The sequence below is a fragment of the Micrasema longulum genome, unplaced genomic scaffold (assembly GCF_059751315.1).
Source record: "Micrasema longulum isolate JH-2025_06_02 unplaced genomic scaffold, ASM5975131v1 h1tg000725l, whole genome shotgun sequence".
Classification (NCBI taxonomy): Eukaryota; Metazoa; Arthropoda; class Insecta; order Trichoptera; family Brachycentridae; genus Micrasema; species Micrasema longulum.
Genome location: NW_028277921.1, coordinates 826,163 through 847,899, shown reverse-complemented (window position 1 = coordinate 847,899; position 21,737 = coordinate 826,163). Strand labels below are relative to the sequence as shown.

Genomic DNA, 21,737 nt, shown 5'->3' with positions numbered 1-21,737 from the left:
AGACGTCACAGGTGGAGTGATTTCAAAATTACAAACTTTGAAAAATCATAGCCTTTATAATGCGATTTTTTTATTTTGCTTAATTTGATAGTCTATTTAAATAAACGATTGAACTTCCTCATTTATTTGACTTAAGTTCTTCAATCCACCCTTTTTTATTGCATTTAATGAATTCCAGATTATTGGGTATGTTATGCATACATGTAAACTATATTTGTTCGGGGAAGTAAATTTACATCCTTCCGGAGCACATAAATTATCATTTTCACGATCTCTGCTATCAAACTTCCCCTGTAACGCGAACTAACCCCAACATGGTGGAAAGTAAAATTTTACGATCGTTCAGCTTGTGTTACACATTAACATACAGAATTATCGCAAAATTAATAATTATCAAATTTATTTTGACAGAGACAGAACTTTTTTAAGAAAAAAGAAGACTATGCATTTGCAGGACTTATGGCCTATCGTTAGCTGATTTAAATGGTCGCGTTACATTTACCGTATTCCATATTATCTCTTTAAAAAAGGCATCCACTTCTACTCAAACATCTATTAATATATACATACGCATGAAATCCTTAGAGGTTAGAATTCAAAACATGTCTTTAAAGATTCGGATACACCAACTCAAAATATCGTTAAAAAGTCAAATACGAAAACAAACAAACACATTTTCACATTAAAAATCTTAGTCTGGTTATTGAAAAATGTATTATCAGATTTAATTTTAAATAGAGCGTATGTACTTACTATGGTAATCATTAATTTGTTGTAAGTTTTATATTTTTTTATGCGCTTACGCAACTTTGGAATATTTTCATCACTTTGTACAATCTAGAGCATTGCCGGATGCAATGAGACACGATATCACAACCCTTACCAGAGGTGGCAAACTACCTCCTTGTCACGTCCTTGTACCACCCTACAGGGGTGGCCTCTGAAGCAGAACCTATGTTGCTACGTACATTTGATTTAGTTGAAGACTTCACCTGGAAATGTAATCATTTCCTCTCTCAACTCGCCACGTTTCACAAATAATATTCGAAGAAATTATTAATATAAAAAACATTCGACTAAAGTGTTAAACTATTCTAGCTAACCCAAGGAGAGAGAAAATTCGTTTTCCCTACATTTAAATTAGTTTAATATTATATTTTTATGTTACGGAACGTGGAAAATGATGCAAATATTTTTTTTGCTAAAGGTAAAACTATATTTTTATTAACTCTTTCTTCCCTTCCCGGTGATGTGCAGCCATTAACTATCTATATAGATAATACAATATAAATATCATAATACAAATTCTGGATTAAGTTTTTCGGTATTCGACCGTTATATATTTACGTATAGGTTATTTTTTTTGTTTTTTAATAATTAATACTTATTGGGAACAGAAAAAGCATTTTATCAAAAATCGGAAATAAATCACCAATAAAATGGAAACTTGACCAATGTGTCGTATGTAACGTTGTATGAAGTAAAATATTACCGAGTATATAATTGTCTCACACACTCTGAAACCTTTATTATGTGGGTGAGATTTTTCCAGCTGAACCAACTCTTTTACTTCACAAAAGTCAAAAGATGGAAGAGCTGAGGAAATGTGGATGTATAAACGCAGGCAGAATGGTTAATATTACACAGTGTGTAAAGTTGCTACTACAAATCCTGTAAATGCCTAGACTTCCAAATTCCCTTCTCAAAAATGTTTTTCCTCTAAGTTGTAACAAAAAGAGATATAAACTATTTATTATTATGAAAATAGAACTTTGTTAGTAGTAGTGTTAGACGACTTTTATAATTTTACAAGAACACTACTGCAGTTTCGGGAGAGCACTCCTCCCATCGACGGGTGATATAAAACTAATATAGTAAACACAGAATATTGTTCACGAATTTAACCAAAAAATTAACGAATTAATCAGTGAAACCTAAAGCAGTGGGTTTTTTCCACTTATCTAAGATGTTAGCATATATATAGATAGTTATCTAAAGTACAGATATAAAAACGTGATCAATGAGGGAAAGTAATGAAGTATGAAATGTACGAAATGCGTTGCACTAATAACAAAGTTTTAATTTCATAATAATAATTTATAATGAAAAATTTACGAAGTGAATGCCGAATCAATTAACAATGATATGAATATATATTCATCTTGCAGTGCACAGGCTACCAAAGAGCTAAAGTATATAAAAAAATGTGAATATGAATTTTAAAAATATTACCTGAGGTGGTATGGCACAATTTTTTTTTTGTTTTTTTTAGTTCTGATATATTTTTCAATACGTAAATGTTTATTATTACGTTTGGTATTATTTCAATGTATTTTATAATTTATTTATTATATTATTTCATTTTATGTATGTTATAACTATTCATTTAGGTAGCTATGTGTCTCACAAAATGATATTTTTGTAACTCTTGGAAGTACAAAGAAATTAAAATAAAAAATGTAAAAAATAAAAAAAAATAATAATAATAATTGAAAAGCTTTTTTCCCATGTTGAAAACAGAGTTAATTAAAGCAATCCAGAGGCAACCGAAAATGACACAGACAATGTTCATTTGTAAGGGAGCGCTTTATAACAGAATGATAAATGTTGCAGTTAACAATTTAACCGATCTTGCCTGAGACGTCTAAATATTCGTCTTTCTCGAGCAACCCTCGGAACATTAACCTTAGAAACAGGGACTCTAAAAAGGTTTTTGCGGAAACCGGTTTTTTTTTCTTATTATTTGCTCACCTCGTGGTAAAATAATAAATCGGGTTGTGGTCCTGTGGCTAGTGTCTCGGACTCACGGACCAAAGGTCCGTGGTTCGAATCCCACTCAACCCCAACTCGATTCCATTTTCTAATAATGAGTTATTTACAACTCGTTGAAAATGGCCCTCAAAATTAAATATTTGGCTAAATCATAAGAACGCAAATATTTCTTTTCTATAAAAAAAAAAAATTCCTTCTGTCTTGTATTTGTGATGTTATTATACATAATAATAAAAATAATTCTGAATTAACAAACATAATAACTTTTTGATCTACTCATTATTTATATTAAAATAAAAACATAAGTTTGAAAATTATTTATTTGACCAATTATCAAACTGGTGACAGACAAGAGAATTATGTATTAAGAATTTAATTCTACCGAGAATTACCAGTAAATAACATAAATGTAATATATTTAAATTACATGTTTTTGTAATAAATTTCTTTAGATCATGTGGTCTTGCTAGGTGCATGCTTTTTAAAGGCATACATTTTTTTATGAAGTGGAAAATAAAAAATATATATTTGTAAAATCATAACAAAACACCGCATAGGGAATTTATTTTATAATCTTAATTATCCATATTATTATTTATCAATGTGTTTTAGTATCTCTCCTGACTTTTGTCTACCCAAATCCAGTAACAATTTTTCTGGCAATTTTTTTCAATTGATTTCAGGTCATGGTTTTACAATGTTTGCGAAATACATGAAATATTTTGAGTTTCACAAACCTGATTTTTTTTTCTCTAATTTAGAGTTGTTGTAAACCATATTACTAACCCTTTATTTTGAATCCTGGAAGAGTGGGAGTATTCCTTCAAGGATTTCTCAGAATAATTTACCTCAATATAATTCTATAATTATGTCATTTTTTAAATCCAAAATGTCGAATTTCTTATATAACTCGACCCCGCCGCCGAAGTACATGACAGGGTTTTTAAAAAATATTTTAATGATCGATATTTAAGCAGACTCGAGAGGTTTCAGTAATAGTATGTAACTGCCTCCCCATCCTACTATCTCATAAGTTATAATTATTAAATTACACAACACATAAAATAATTGTTCAGTTAATTTTAAGATATTACGTTACGATTTGACTTAAATATAGGAGTTGGTTAAAAAAGTAAATTACTGTTTTTATCCTCCCGATCTAAACACAAGCATATTGCTTCATTAGAGAGATAGAAACGTTAAATATAAAACTTTAATATGTGTTTATATATATATATATATATATATATATATATATATATATATAAACTAGCGGACCCGACAAACGTTGTCCTGCCCGAACGTTGGCTTACCTATTATTAGCTTAGAAAAAGTCTTTTTATTTATTATTAAGTACCTAGGTACTTGTTTGTGATTTAATTCCAAAATTTAAAATTGTTTATATTCAAATATTGAATTTTAATTAGGTACCAAGGTACTTGTTTACTGTCGAATTCAAAATATAAAGTAAATATTTTTTCAAATATGGCATTCTTATTGCAAACGTCAAACTCCGGTCTTTTCACCAACAGAGGGGTGTACTTATGTAGGAAAACGATTTATAGCAACGTGTCGAATTAATTATTATTTTAGTATTACCAAAAATTCAGTAAAAATAAATAAATGGGTAGAAACTATAAGAAATTTAGGGAAAGGTTTTGATGAAAAACAAACTTTTTTAATACACAAAAAAAAACAACTTTCCATTTTTTTGTAAATGCATTCTCCTCAAATGCAACCATGGTATATCAATGGATAAAACATTTGTGATCCTTACTTAATTTTTACATATTCGATTGAAGATTGAAGATATTAATATCTACGAACACTCACAGCGCAAAGATCTATATTTCTCTGAAAACCGCACGTAAATTGGTTAAGCCGTTTAGGAGAAGTTCACTGACATCACACGTACAGAGGAATCATATATATTAAAACAAAAAAATACATGTTTTTTTTCTTTTAATGAAATAAAAAAAACATAATTGAAAACATCTGTCATCTCACTAGAGTATCCAAACTTTTAATTTTCTATATAAATGAGAAAACACATTGAATACTTTATGTACAGACAGAAAAGTGAACAAAATATAAAAAAAATAAAATAACTTACAACCACTTTTTTAAAACACTATACATATCTTGCATTGTTGTCTGTATACCAGTATATTATTTAAATTACTAAACATACAAAGGTTTATTGAATAAAAAATATCCGACAACCGGTTTGAAGATAGTTGGATTGATTGAAGCCCTGCTTTCAGCCTCCCCTAAGAACACATCTCGCTGAGGAAGTACTCATATTCTCAAATCATCGTAGATAAAATACTCGTTTGACATAATGACGTCACTAGGGCCATGTGGGCTAAATTATTGTATGTGTTAACTCCATGCGTGTTTCATTTCGTTCAACACGGAAAATTAGGTACTATCCTGTATTAGAAAAACAAAAGCAAAATTGCGCTCCCAAACAAAATTAAATTTATCTTACACTTCAATAAACTAAATTAGATTTCCTCGCAAACACTTTATACAGGAATTCGATATTATAATGAAGTGCTCAGTGGAAGAAATACAAAAGACATTTTGCTATAATCGAAAGGTGTAAACAGTAAATAAATGGTAATTTATATCACCGTGGAATAAATTTCACTAAAAAGACATAAAGTGATTTAAAAAAAGCAATTTAACTATCTTAAAAGCTTGCCTGCCAATTTTTTGCATTAATCTCTGAAAAACATTTAGGAAGGAATCTGGTAATTTAAAAAAAAAATTGTTGCAACAGAGATGGAAAACATTTTTGAGAAGAGAAAACGGAAGTATTGGCAATTACTAGGCTTATGACCCGTCATTAACTGGTTTGAGTGACCACTTTACACACTGTGTAACATTCACAATTCTGCCCATGTTTTTACACCCATTACTTCTCAACTCTTTCATTTTTTTAAAGTAAAAAAGCTATAACTTTGATTGATGCGAATGAGATTCATCTGGCTGAATCATTTCAATTAATAGGAAACGCCTGAATTTAGATCTTAATAAATCCTTTGGGGGAAATCCAGCCGATCCACAAACATTTGGAGATACTCAAAACATTGGTGATAAATATTTTTTATACGTTGTGTTTAAAACTGTTTTAACATTTTGTCGTTTCTCTATGTATCTACATTAAATGTTTTTTGTGTATCCTCACATATAAAAGAAAAGTAAATTGTTAAGTGTCCTCGGAATCAGTGAGGTCACATTATTTTTATTATTAATTATTGTTTGTTGAGTGACAAAAAATATTTAAATAAAGTAAATAAACTGCAGTGTTATAGTATTTATGTAACGCAGTATTATTATTTTTTTCTTTATAACGTTTAATTGAAGCGTTTATATTCTATTAAATATCTGTTTTTGTAAGGTAAAAGGCACTGCGAGCCGTGTATATACTCGTTTTTAAGCAAATAAACATTATAAAAAAATACCAACAACATTTTCAAAACAAGAAAGAAAAAAATAAGATTACAATCTCCAGAATGTGTAGATTAGTCATTACAATACTTTGAATTCTTCGGGATAGATCTTATGGCATTTTGAAAATCTCTACGCCATTAACACAGTGTGGAATGACGATGGATTGGCATGGGTTAGCTCAAAGTCTTATATATGTAGCTAGTGTTTATGAATACTGTTTTTTTTTGCTACACAAGTAAATGTTCTTTTTGTTCGATTCTTGTACACATTGCACCCTTAGGACGAAAACGATTAAACTCAAAAAAGCTTATAATTACAATATTAGAGTTTGTTGAAATGTTCGTAGACAAAAGACTGGATTTCACCCCCTCGGAAGTCATTAAGATAAACAAATTACAACAGGGATGGAGAATAGCTTATATAAGGGAATATGGAAGTATAGGCATTTACAGGGCTTATGACCTGTCATTGGCTGGTTTGAGTGACCACTTTACACACTGTGTAACATTAACCATTTGTCCTATGTTTGAACATCCATATTTCTTCAATTCTTCCATATGTTGATTTAAGTGAAGATAAAGAGCTGAAACCTTTATTGTAGTGAAGAGATTCATCTGATTGAATTATTTCACATACTAGGCAACGCCTGAAAACAATTTTTAAACTCCTTGTTGGACCAGTTAGTTTCATTACAATATTTAGGTCATAAGCCCTGTAAATGCCTAGACTTCCATATTCCCTTATTTAAGGTATTCTTCACCCTTGTTGTAATTTGTTAAGCTTAAAATGAGTTAAGATCGTAAATCGACTTCGATGAACATTATCCATCTTTTTGCATTTAAAAAAACGCAACATTTGGGTGGGAATAGGACATAACCGTTACATCGGTCTCTTTATAACTCAGAGAATTTAGATTCCGTGTCAGTACGGAAGTGACGCAATTAGTGTTGTGTTTACATTACTGTGTGAAAGACGCAACGCAGACAAACATATATGACCGAAATCCGGTTGAGTCGATTTTATTCCGATACAAATCGAATGTTTACTTTATTTTTAAAAATTAAAACGACCAATTTAGCTTTGTGATGATTTCGTTCTGACTTAGCAATAATTTTAGTGACTTTTTTACGTTTATGTCATTTCGTGAAAAAAAAACATATGTTTGGTGACCCGATCTGAACTTATAAAAATTATGTTATTATCTTATTTATCAAAGTGCTTTTTTTTTTTTTTTTCAATCTAGTAATGACTCATTAAATAAATGTCAAGTTTAAACTTAAAATAATTTATTTTTTTAAACTTTTTTTTCGTAGATGCATAGCTGAAAGCCTTTGGTATAATTTTTAACTCAAAATTTGGTACTTACTTCGAAAAATACGAAACAATCGACGAAAGAATCTTCCGTGCTTAAGTCAAGTGTTTTAACCACTACATTACGGAGGCCGCCCATTTCCAACATACATAAATATAAAAAATCATTGCCTCGTGGTCGTCAGCGCGTTTGCCTACCATGCAAGAGATCTCGGGTTCGATTTCCGACATGGTTGATATGAAATATTTATATAAAAGGGTATTTTTATTTTCAAATATTTCACAGTCCCTGGACTGGTATTTGAAGCGTAAAACTTATCATCTTACCTTCCTGTAACAAAAAATGATCAAGATACGCTGCGATTGGTATACCAATGCAGTGCTCTATGCACCATTAGGTGCGGAAATCTTATTCTCATCCTTTTGTCAGCTCTAGTTTTATAATATATTTGTTAATTTTACAAAAATCGTCTTATATTACTCTTATTTGGTCACCTTACAATAATGTTAGTATTAATAGACTAGAAATGGTCCAACAAAAATACTTTAAACATATCGATTATCGGTTAAACCTTAACTTCTCTAACTGTACTGAAAGTATGTGGTACCATGGAATAAACTCTCTTTAAATCGAAGAATAATGTTAGACCAGTGATTTTTATACAAATTGATAAATAATCAAATTGATTCCCCTAATCTTTTTGAAAGACTTCCATTCCGTGTGCCATCTAGACCGACAAGACAAAATCTTCTTTTTTACACAAATAACGCGTCAACAAACTATTTAAAACAATCTACAATACCTAGAATATGCGACAATATATCAATAGATTAACCGAGGCATTTTTATTACAATGTATGTAAATTTTATGTCAAATATCATAGAAATATTGAAAGAAGCAGATATTTATAAAATTACTTTTATTTATGACGCATATTTTTTCATTTCTTATCTTTTACATTTGTTTTATTTAACATAATTTAAGTAATTGTATTAAGTGTAAACAGTTTTTTGGTGTTTAATGAGTGTCCTACACTAATATACAAAGAAATCATCAATATTTGTGTGTACATTACTGATTTTTTACCCGTTAAAATAAATACATATTTATGAAATTTGACTGTATTCTTATTATGAGTAAGTAAGGTGATAAAATTTCTCGTTTTAAGAACAAGAGTGGACTTTTTTAGTATTGTTTTTCAACGTGGATACGATTATTCGATACAAAGAACATGTAAATGTTTATCGTGTTCAAAGTTTTAAGAGTCCTGTATCAATCACCCTTATGTAAATAGGGCTAAGAAGAAAACCCCGATGAAACCTGGATATCTTTTATCTGACCTTATTTTCTACGCACGCTCTATTTACCAACACGAGTGCAACGTAATAAATGACACCTCTTTCATTTGATTGCTTTACATGGAAAGGCAAAAAGGTTTGGTTATTACATTTCTTTACATTTCGGACGTCACGCATTTACCTTTTACGACTGCCATCTGACAAATGTAAGATGCTCTTGACATTTAAATAAGTTTATTTTCGGGAATACCTCAGTATAGTCATGTTATCAGTTGCTGGCTGTCAGCGCTGACGACAGATGTTTTTTTTATGTTGCATTTTTTTGTACGACTGCTGCCTTCTAAGTTTTAACAAAGAAATGATATATTTTTTTTACAAATGGTTTTAATCATTTTAAAAATATTATCCTTAACACTTTTGCGTGAGTTTAAACCAATTTTCAAAACAGTTTTTCCACTCTGATGGTTGTATCTATGAAGAAACTACTTCAGAGCGGGACTACAGAGACCATTTGTTTTTCCTGAATGCAAGACAAATCAACCGTTGATTATACCTGGCGAAGAAGTATATTTTTTTCATGCCCGGATTACCAGTTTTAGACACTTCCTCTCTAATTATATATCATAATTAATATCAGTGATATATTTATAAATATATTATACGAGCTGAACCCGGCAATGCTTTGCTATTGCAAGAGTTCATTCTCGTAAATGGATTAAATGAACAAAATCGAATGCTGTCAAAATACGATCTCTCATGTAAATGTGTCATAAAAATATATACGATAGATGCATAAATGTTAAGATCCGTACATTATGTAAGGCTGAAATTAGCATTAACAACAAAATCAAGAAAGGAGCTCTGCGTTGGTTTGAAGATGTAGATCGAATGGACAGCGAAAAAACGGCTAAAACTATTTACAACGCTAATATTGATGGATGCAGAAATAGATGAAGACCGAGTAAGACGTGGAATGACCAAATCCAACAAATACTTGAAGATGGATATGGCAAAAGTCTAATTAATTGGCGGGCGTGCATGAGAAGATCTATAAATGTAGAGGAAGCGAGATCTGAATGCAAAGATAGAGTGATGTGGCGTTCTATCCTCTCTCCCTACCTTTACGGGTAAACGGCGTTATAGTTTGTTGTTGTTGTTGTTATTGAAAAAAAAAACATTCTTCTAATGCCATAATTCAGAGAGAAAATACGTTAATACGTTTTTTATGAAGAAAAGTCGGACCGCATTTCCTCTTAAGGTTAAACATAATAAAGTATATGTACTTATAAAACTTTACTAAAAAATATGTGGTAAAAACCGTTTGGATAAACGTAAAAAAGATGTTGTAACTTTTCATTGGTAATAGGTACTTGTTTATGATTGAATCCCAAATCTAAAAATAATAGGTATTCAAATATTAAATTTAAGTAGGTAACTAAGTACTTGTTTATGATTGAATTCCAAAACATCAAATAATCAATTATTTTCAAATAAAGAAGTCTTTTAGCAAATGTCAAACTTTGCTCAGGGATGCACTCTAGTCAGAAAAACGTTTTTCAAAAATGTATAAAATGTCAGTTTATATTTTTTTATTATGACCAAAAATCCAGTAAAATTAAATAAATTAGTAGAAATTATAAAGAATTTAATAAAATAATCTTACTGGGATCCATAATAAAACGAATTTGGTTTGTAAACATTCAAAAACAAACTTTTTTTTATACGCAAAAAAATAACATCCATCCATTTTTTTGTATACGCATTCTCGGCGAATGCAACTCTGGTGATGGATAAAAAAAACATTTTGGCTCCTAACTTTTTTGTACTTAATAAATTTGAGATTTTATGAGCTATAAACCTTCTCGTGGCAAAGATGTACATTTATCTAAAAACCGCACGTAAATCGGTCCGGTAGTTATTCAGCCCATCGAGGACAACCATTCGAACATTGCCTTTTATATCTTGTAAGGAATGTAGGTATATTATTGGTTACAACAATATATCTACAGTCGTCTGCATACCCACACAGCTTGGCAAGTCATTCTAGATTTGTCTCTCCTAGCAAACAGTCGCTCTCTTACCACAATATAATAAGCATTCAGAATAAACCACAGTCAACTACAATAAGTCTTATTATTGAACTTCACATACCACCATAGGAGGATTCTGTAAGGAATGTAGGTATATTGTTGATGACAACAATATATCTACAGTCGTCTGCATACCCACACAGCTTGGCAAGTCATTCTAGATTTGTCCCTCCTAGCAAACAGTCGCTCTCTTACCACAATATAATAAGCATTCAGAATAAACCACAGTCAACTACAATAAGTCTTATTATTGAACTTCACATACCACCATAGGAGGATACTGTAAGGAATGTAGGTATATTGTTGGAGACAACAATATATCTACAGTCGTCTGCATACCCACACAGCTTGGCAAGTCATTCTAGATTTGTCTCTCCTAGCAAACAGTCGCTCTCTTACCACAGTATTATAAGCATTTAGAATAAACCACAGTCAACTACAAAAGTCTTATTATTGATCTTTATATACCACCATAGGGTATAACGTATATATATATATATAGAAGATAGATATATAGATTTCTTCACATTGTTACTGATGTATTTCAGTTAAATATATCAGTTCTCTTCGTTTGCTATTGTTTTTATGTAATAATTTTTGTACCGTATTAATTTAATGTGAACTTTTTAAACACGTTTTTGTAAATACTTATCACATAATAAATACGGCGTAATTAACAATTGTGCTATATTATATAATACATTTAATGAAATAAATAAGATCTTCAAACATGGTTTTGGAAGGCTTCAACAGCTTCTTAGGGTGATGAAAGGCACTGAAAGGGCATTTTCCGTTTAACATTTGGGAACGTAAAGAAGCAGATAAGTGAACTCAGGTAAAATCAGTAAACTGAAAAGTAATTTGTCTCAAAAATATTGTATTGGAAAATCTGAGCGTAGCTGTATATCACCGGAAAATTTTGATTTTAATAAATTGTGTCCTCCAGTTAGGTCCTGTTTTTGATTTCTCTTATTCTCAAAAAAAAAAATACGTAAAAAAACTAATTTCTTTTTGTATTTCAAATTCATAGGATAGAAACGAAATCCTTTTTAAAGTACGAATGTTTTATGATAAAAATAACCTTAAATGCTACACTGTGTTACTTAAACCTTCTAACGACATTTTGTTACTTCCTTAGACTCCCATTCTTTATTTTTAACTGTATAAGCATCTATTAAAAATATATTATTAACAAGAAGCAGGATTTTTTCACACAAAATATGAACAAGTATGAACTGTGTCTTCAATACAAATTCTTTCCAGTTTTGTGTACATTTTTATTATTCAAGGCAGGTTCAAAAAAACTGCCTCTTATTTTTCCCTTGTTCCGAAATACCTTAAGCCCGGTGAAGGGTTACAGTGGGATAAATTTAAAAGAAATGGTAATTATTTTTCGTCTTAACGTTCTAAATGAACAAAGAAGGGTTGCGTACAAAACGCTCACGTTTTGTTTTCTATACCATTTTTTTAGGTAAAGCATCAAAAAGAGTTTCTAATATATTTTTTAAATTTATTTTGTTTTACTGAAACTTTTTTGTTTTTAGTGATTATTTTATTATAAATTGGTCCCTACTTGAGAGTTTTGTAATTTATCGAGTTGGGACACAGAATAAAAATATATTTCAGTTTGCTTTTCATTTGAGATCTTTGACATATTTTCGGTATAATAAACTTCTTAAAATATTAGTCACAGTGCTGTGGACTATCCGAAAAACAAATTGAAGATATTGATGTTTAAACATTAAACATAGGCGTAATGGTGAGTGTTACATTGTTTGTGATGTGGCTACTAAAACCAGACAATGATAACTCATAAGTCCTGTGAATGTCTAGTGCCATATTATCTTGCCAAAAACAATTTCATAACTTTTTTCTGAACGAAACACATTTCATTTCAATTTCCATTATCCTCATAATTTGTGAATTAAAATGTTTTGCGGTAAAACTTTCTGTTTGCGCAGTATTTTTGTTTTCAAATAAAATTTAAGTACGGGAAAGACACATAGAATGCCAAATATTTTTTTTCCACTTACTGTTTGAGTTTTGAATGAAAAAATGTTCTAAGTAACTCTTTCCCACTCCTCCTAATATGGCTGCTTTCCTTTTAACATATGTGGTGTGGGGTTTTCTTTTTAAATATAAAAATGACTACCAAATGTAAAACAAAATGGTAAAAGTTATACGTTGGCGTTGTGGTGTAATGATTAGCGCGTTTTCCTACCATGCAAGAGATCTTGGGTTCAATTCCCAACATGGTAAACATGAAATATATATTTAAAAGGTGTTTTCACACTTGAATATTTCATAATCCCAAGACGGGTATCTGAAGCGTAAGACTTGCCTTCATGTAAGAAAAGCGATCAAGATTCGCTGCGATTGATGTACCAATGCAGTGCCCTATGCACCCTAAGGTGTGGAAAGGGAATAATGAAAATGAAAGGTTATTCGTCTTTTGAAAGAAAATTTTCGGCTATATGTTGTATTTGCTTTTACGTTAGAAATATTATTTTATTTGATTACAAGCCTTCTAAGTGGAATGTCAAGTAGAAAAAGGGGAGCACTTCCGATGCCTCTTTTTGTTCGCGTTCAATTGAGGAAATAAAGCTGCCAAAGTTGATCGAGAAATTTGCGCAGTGTACGGTAAAGATCCTACGAATTGTTGGTTAATTTGTTATAAAATAATGAAGGAAAAGGTTAAAAGTTTTAACGGCTTCAAGTATGTAATATACCACCGCACACCCTGTTTATCTCAAGAAGCAAGCGGGAGAGGGGTGGAGAGTTTTGAGTAATAATTAAGTACTTCATCTAGAATACATGTGCAAAAAATTAGCTGGTTATGAAACATTTTGTGTTTATGGCTATTTTTGGTCTAATATTCCTGGGCTTGTTGTTGAACGTTATAAAAAATCGAGGTTATATTTATAGTAGTTTTCGAGATATTAATTAATTATGTGCAATTTGCAAAGCCTAGCCGCGCCGGTTACATAACTGTCGGGTCAAGTTTCACTCGTCTTTTATTTCTATATTTAATCAAAATGAACGGTTCGGAGAGGTAAAAAGGGATTTACTGAAGGTAGTATAACCGCGTTTTATAAATATAAATTGGTTTTGTTTATAAATAAAATAATTAAAAATAAAATGTTTTCTTTTTATTTTACTTACAAATATATTCATGTATGTTTTCTTAGTAAACTACACAGTAAAAAATGTAATTATTTATGTGTATTGCCCACCCATGCTCATAACGTGTTAACTCAATTACCTCGGTAATAATAGGAAATTTACAATCCATTAGCTTCCAATAAACAAGCACTTAGTCAAATTTACTTTTAGTACTGAAATCAAATCGACGCGGTTTGACACTTGCCCCGTACAAAATTCATACATATTATAAGATACGGCGCGTTATATTATAATGTTATATGAGGATGTAAGCCTGAATTCAAAGCAGCCAATTTCAGGGTTGGGAAGTTTTCAGAATTTCACGACATACTTTCAGGTTTCATTTTTGAAAGTCAGGAAGTATTTTTTTTTACGAACGCAATGCTATTTAATATACGTTTTGTTGCGTACGGTGGAACCTTTTTAATCGTTATCAATATTTTCCTGGGTGTCTATCGAGTATAAAAACTAACTACTATAATTTTCCCTAAAGAAATAATTGACATTAAATTAATCTGTTTGCAGCTCCTAAAATAGTAGGTTTTTTTTTAATCTTTAAATTTTAACTTTATTGTACTTTAAAAAATGCACGCAACGATCCATGGAAAGACAGATGCTCGGTGTATGTCTAAGAGACAAAATAAGAAATGAAGAAATAAGGCGCCGAACCGGAGTCGTGGATATCATGGATCGTGCTGCGAAATTGAAATGGCAGTGGGCAGGACACTTGGCGAGGCAAAATGATGGCAGGTGGACACCCAGAATAATAAAGTGGAGACCGTGGGCAAACAAAATAAGTGTTGGAAGGCCACAGAAAATATGTGTTGACGACATTGCCTCTATTGCCGGTAAAACGTGGATGATGAAAGCGGGTGATAGGAAGGAATGGAGACGTTTGGAAGAGGCCTTTATCCAGCAGTGGAGAGAATAAGGCTGCAGAAGAAAGAAGAAAGAAAAGTACTTATATACTTATATATATTGTCTTGAAAATAAAACAAGGAAGCATTTTTTTTTCAAATACGTTTAATTAGTTCACTAATACGGTCTTTTCATTTTAAGTTTTTAGTCTATGTATACACGAATAAGCTTAATTTTATATTTTGTATCTATTACTTAATATGTTAGATTGTAGTTAAATTTGTTGCGATTTCTTTGGTGTATAATTATTTTTATTACTGTATCTTAATTAGTTTTGTTTATGTTAATAGAATAATTTTTTACTTTTCCGTATTTAAAGATTAAGTATTCTTCTTAAACCACAATTTATATTTATGTATTAACATCACAAAATAGAGTATCTCACCTCATACGTATAGAAATAATAAAAATAAAAACTCCGTTAAATTAGGTATTCTGGTATATAAAAATAACACGTAGGTAAATATAATATGTTAAAAAAGTAAGAGAAACGTGAAAAAGGTCAATTTCCAAAATAATATTGTTCGACATGGAGATAGTCCTTCCAACAGGCATAGCCATTGGCAAGTTGGTCCTGAATATTGGAATGTGGAATAGTTTATATTGACGCTGTCTAAGGTAATTATTCGGAACATAAAAGCTAATGCTCCGCATAATTTCAGGGTTTTCAATGATACCGCGTAACAATCGTACAATTATAGCATATTAGTTTTAAACAATTATAGTTGTTTTGTCAACTGTTATTCAATCGTTTTGCTTACTTTAATTATCTTTTTTTTTCATATGCATTTTCATATCATTTTTCAGTCTTCTGATTTTTATTACTTTTTACTACAAAACTTTCTAAACCAATTTTCGTTTAGTTAATTACAGTGCAGAACATCTAAGATTTAAAAAAAACGAGCATGAGACAAGCGTCTTAGCGTTTTCCAATTTTCAGGATTGTTACTTAAGAGACATGGATGGTTTTAAAATTAAAAAAAAAATTTCATTGCTATTCAAATTTTTTAGTGAAAAAATATGGAAAAAAAATTCTCCGCCATGACAGTGCTAACACTGCCGTGACCAGGAGTCGAACCTGGGTTACTACGGCCACAACGTAGGGTCCTAACCACTAGACGATCACGGCTATCGGAGCTGTTGGTCATACCGTCAAGAAACTGCTACAAGACTAGTTCGAATGAAATTGGTGAATATTATTCAAGTTGATCTACTTTCACAATATTACCTTAGTCAGGGCTTCTCAAACGTTTTAATACAGGAACAAAACATGGATACGCACTGTAAACTCATCATAATCGTTCAAAAGTTCATGTTTGAGTTCTTATGATTTAACCAAATAATAATAATCATCGTTTACTTACTAACATTAAGGTTCTTTTTCTGGTACATTTTATATGGTAATAGATTTAACTGGACCTTGTGAAGTTAACATGATACAACCTGTTTTGAGGCAGCCATTTTTATGTGCAGAGCAAAATAAACAAAAGTATGAGTACCTTCTGGTGAACATATTAAAAAATCATACATTTTTAAGTATCGTTTTCATTTTCTAAGATGTATATTTAAACTAATTTTGTGACAAGGGTTGAGACCTTTGACAATTAACAATTTTATTCTAAATTTGTTCATTTGAATTCGGGTCATCGTTTTACAAGATTCTGGCAATACATTGAATATTTTAGGACTCAAAAATCTTAAATTCTTTTTCCCGAATTTTGAGTTTGTGGTAGACTCAATGACCTCTTGTTAAACTCCTTGAAGAGAGGGAATGTTCCTTTTGAGATTTAGCGGACTTTTTAAAACATTATGTTTTTTTTTGTATACAACTGCTTTATATCCAAATTTCTGGATTTCTTAAAAAAACTTTAAATATTTATAGGGTTTTTTAAAAAATATTTTTACTATCGATTTTTGACCAGACTCGTGATATTTTAATATAGATTTATAAGAATCCTCAGACAAAACTTACTTTTTTATACCGATAACCATAAAATTAACAATGGTTTTCATTTCCCTATGCCCAGAATTCTTAGGTCTGCCAACAAACATACTAGTCTTAATTTATTTGACAACAAGTTGTCGTCTTTCATAAAATCACTTAATCAAATTAAATTATAAATACCCTTCTCCCGCTTCCACTCCCATCAAGTCTACTATAAACCATTGTGTCTTTCTACTTTCTTTTATAATAATTGTCTATGTGTACATAAATATGTCCTTAAAAATGTCCATTAGGCGTAAATATAAATAAATAAAATAAGTGCCTCATCATCCTATTGTGCCATAAGTTTTGATTGAGTTATATAAAATATGTCAACAATTATTGTTAATTATTATGTTGTAATTTTATACTTATTCTGTCATGATTTTTTTCAATAAATAAATAATATTATATTTAAATTAATGATATAGTTGTTTGAGTTTGATTAAGGAGTAGATGTTACGTGGCGGCTTGAAGATATGGGAAAGTTTTCTATTTTTTTGTGTTATATAATCAATGCCGTAACTTGCGTACCAATCCTGTCTTTGCTGTAGGAAATTATAAAACTAACATCGGATTCTTTTCCCCTCTACCAAGGATCCTTAGAACAGTGAACGAAATCTCACTAAACGGTACTGTCGATGTGTTCCTATAGCAAGGGCAGGCATTTAAGAAGCAAGCGGTGTTGTCTCTCCTGACTCGCGATGTCACACTTGCCATTTCCGCCTAGATTATGCTTTATACATACCTTTTGTTAATTTTACACTTTGTTAATTTAAATAGATTTAAAGAATGTTTAAATTAAGTTTTACTCATTAATTTCAATCTATTAGGGCTTACTTAAGCCTGTTGATAAGCTTAAAAGCACGTTGCAGGTTGCATTTGTACAGAAAATTTCTTCATGGGGTCGATTATTTGGGATAGTTGCTGAATGTGCATCTTGAGTGGTTTATGCTATGTATATGTGCCGCATGTAATGTATATGTTTGTGTATGTTTTATATGTGCGTTCATGTATGTGCGTGGATGGCTCGGAGTGTACATTCGGTATTTTTATTTATTTTAATTTATTACCTCCATGGAAAACGCAAATGTTAACAATTATTATTTTCTCACTTAATTTTTTTTTTTTTTCAGATTTAATGTTTATATCTTTTGCATACTTTATGAAAACTAAATTAGTATTTTTATGTTAAAAATTTGTTGTTCAACCCGTCTCCTTTTATTTATTTATTTAAGATTTTATATTGAGCATATTATATATTTAACCAGGTCAAGGTCTATTTATTGCCTTATGCGCAAACTCTGTCAAGTCTTTCATATTGCCTTCCCAAAGAATTTATGTATCGTTCTTGAGATCCATGATATAATCTACTTACTTAACTATTGTTCAATGATTTTTTGACACCAAAGATTTATTTTTTAGAACTATGACGTCACCCGTTTTGCGACCCATAGTTGGAGAATGTACAATAACTTGAAATCAAGTCCGTTAGGTGCAGCTAAATTATGCAAGCGTAACAAGCAATACTATTCTATAATCAAATTGAAGTAGGTATCTCGAGTGTCAAACAAACCAAAGTTTCTGTTTAGCTACTGTAGTTCTGTAATATATTTTTTTTTTCTTCACACATATTTGTACATTGGCGAGTTTATTGCCAAGCAATCTTAAAAATAGAGAGCGTTATTTGTAAAATTTTAGTTTAAAAGAGTACTAGAGAAAACAATAACTACAAACACTGAAATAGCAATAATGTATAAAAATTCATTAGTATCAATACTAGTCTCTACTAGATAATATAATAATATTAAAGGAAAAGAGGAGAGACTAAAGAAAAGAAATGAAATGTTTCTTAAGGCGTGATTAAAAAAGAGCTATTTTAGAAACATCTTTGATATAGTTGACTGTACAGAGCTGCTTGGTTTAATAACAATACATGTGCCAGCCAGGATATGTAGACGGTACCACCTGTTTCTGATATTTATTTATTCTTAAGAAAAAATATTAACATTATTATTTTACAAGTCATTTTTTTGTTTTGAATTATGTATTTTGAATATAAGTGATTTAATTTGTTAGGATTCCGTATATTTTAGGAACCTACCAGTGAGTCACTATTTATTTAGGTGATTATAAACGAAAATATTTTACTAATTATTCATAGATGGCGCTTTTATAATTTTTCATTGAAAAATGCCATTTTTACCTTGATTTTCAATGGAAATTTTACAAAACTTGGTTGGCGGAAACTTTACACTTCATTGATTGTAACAAAAACCATAACAATATAATTTAGGTACTTATCACAAAATGGTGTAGAAAACGAAAAAATATTTATTTTTTATTTTACAAACAAAAAACTTTTTTTCTAATTTTTGTTTTGTACATGAAAAGGACCTGAATTACATTGTTACGATATATTTTTACTATTCTTATTACTGGTATTTTTAATTACTGTGAAGTTTCCGCAAACCAAGTTTTGTAAAACTTCCAAATGACATTTTTCAATGAAAAATTATAAAAGCGCCATTTTCAAAATTGAAATACTATTTTTCCTGCTTGGATTAGAACAAAGACTTATAATATAGCCAGAAGATGTACAAATAAAATTATTATGTACAAAAATATTGTTAAAAAATTATGTTAACAGTTTGAACAAATGACGAATAGTAAAAAGACACGTTTTTCCTCATACTCGCCATGTCTAAGACTTAGAAAATATTGCGTTGCCCTCTACAATTTGAGAAAAAAAGATAGCATATCACGATACTCATGCAATCATTCATGTAAGCAAGATTTATAGGTATGAATTTCCTTAGTTCATTTTTATTTCTGTTTAATTCGTAACCGTAGATACGACACTTACAAGTAGTTATCAAAATTGTAAACAGTTTACTTAATTAATTTACTACTTATTTCATAAATTGTTCATTTAAAAAAATAAATGTTTCCAATATTATATATATTATATTGCATCACATGTCCTTATATTTGAATCTAATTATTAACATATTACAACAGAGATGCAAAACATTCCAGGAAGGTAATATAGAAGTCTAGGCATCTACAGGGCTTATGGCTTGTCAATGGCTGGTTTAAGTGGTCCCAGGGAGTTGAATCCAGTCCTTGTCTACAAAAATTTGGACAAGCTCAAAATATTGTTGATGAATCTAATTAATTTTACTATGTATTTAAAAAAATACATATATTATGGCTTGTCACGGGCACAGTTCACAGTTAATAAGTTCACTTATGTTCAAACGAGTGTAATTTTGAATTAAAAAATATATAAATAAACAAAATATATTCTCGGCATAAAGAGGAAATCAGCTTCAATAGATTAGGTTAGAAAAGATTATTTTAATGTAATTTTTATTTATAGATTTTTTTATTTTCTTTTATTTAGGAAACATACAGTACAGTTACATAGTTTTATATTTTACGCAGTTAGACTTAACTCTAATGGACCAGTAAAATTTCCATATTACAAAGTAATTATATGTAAGGTTATTAATTAAAGTACACAAAAGGGAAGGAAAAAAAACATGAATAGAAGTTGTTTAAAAATTAAAATTAAAGTAAAATATTAAGAAAATTTTTAAAAGTAATTTTAAGTTAAGAATTAAAATAAAGAATAAAAAACATACTCAGATGTAAAAATAAAATAATAATAAAATTTTAAGAAAGGAAAAACATAAAATACACATACATATTTTAAAGGATTCAAAGAAACGATGAGAAGAATCTTTAAAGAATCTTGAAATAAGACAGTAAATTTAAGTCAATTTAAAAACATCTTCAAAAGTCGTGACACATTATAGTAAGAGCAGCAATATATTGATTTTATATACTTGTACAAATACAATATAAGTAATTAAAAATAGTTCAAAAGTATAAAAACATGTCAATGCAGCAGATAAAAAAGAAAGAATAACAGGTATAGCAAGTAATATTTCAAATTTAGAATAGCAATATAAAGAGAGGATTTTAAACCAAAGGTAGTTTATAAAATTTCATTAAAGCGATTTTTGCAGTAATACAAATTTCAGTAGAAAAATTTGATTAAAATTAACAATATTAATGTTTTAATGTATGCAATGTAAGTTTTTGTCTATATAATGTGTGTATGCATTTATAAGTATCTCATATTATTTTATTATTTTTAAGCACTCTTTCAATAACAAGATATGTTAATGGTAGAAATGCAGTGTATAGAAAAATAAATAAATATATGATGGATATACGTATGTTTGTAATCGTCAGTTGAAGCACAAAATGATTGCTACTAATCTGCGAATGACATTGTTGGCAGACGACGAAGGCAACGGTTTTGACCATATATAAGTAGATAAACATCAAATTTCAGTATGTCCACCCAACTTTTTTTTATATTTGTTTTACGAATAATAGTAAAAAAAAAATTATCATCCACTACTATTTAAATTTTAAAATGTCCTAATTATTACAATGAAAACACTGTCAGAAAACTCTGTATCAATTCAGAAGCTAGTCGGTCCACATGTAAATTGTGGTGGATTGTTGTGGACATACTGGCGTTTGATATTTATCAACTCATATGAGCATTCGGGACGTCCAAAATTTATTCATGAAATATGAAATTAGCTAAACCGATTTGCTGGAAATGGCTTCAGACGTTTAAATTAAGTTTGACAAAAAAAGAAGTGATGAATATTTTGAAATAAAATAATTCGCTTGTCTGTCTCCGAAGCAAAAAATCTAC

General features: G+C 30.0%; 1 protein-coding gene and 1 non-coding gene across 2 annotated transcripts in view; one reads left to right on the top strand and one right to left on the bottom strand.

The window, feature by feature from the left end:
* LOC148279400 (uncharacterized) overlaps positions 1-21,737 on the top strand; it is a 249,363-nt gene that overhangs the window by 209,328 nt on the left and 18,298 nt on the right. The window lies entirely within an intron of this gene.
* On the bottom strand, positions 16,070-16,141 carry TRNAH-GUG (transfer RNA histidin (anticodon GUG)). The gene has a single exon. It is a non-coding gene; the product is annotated as a tRNA-His (tRNA).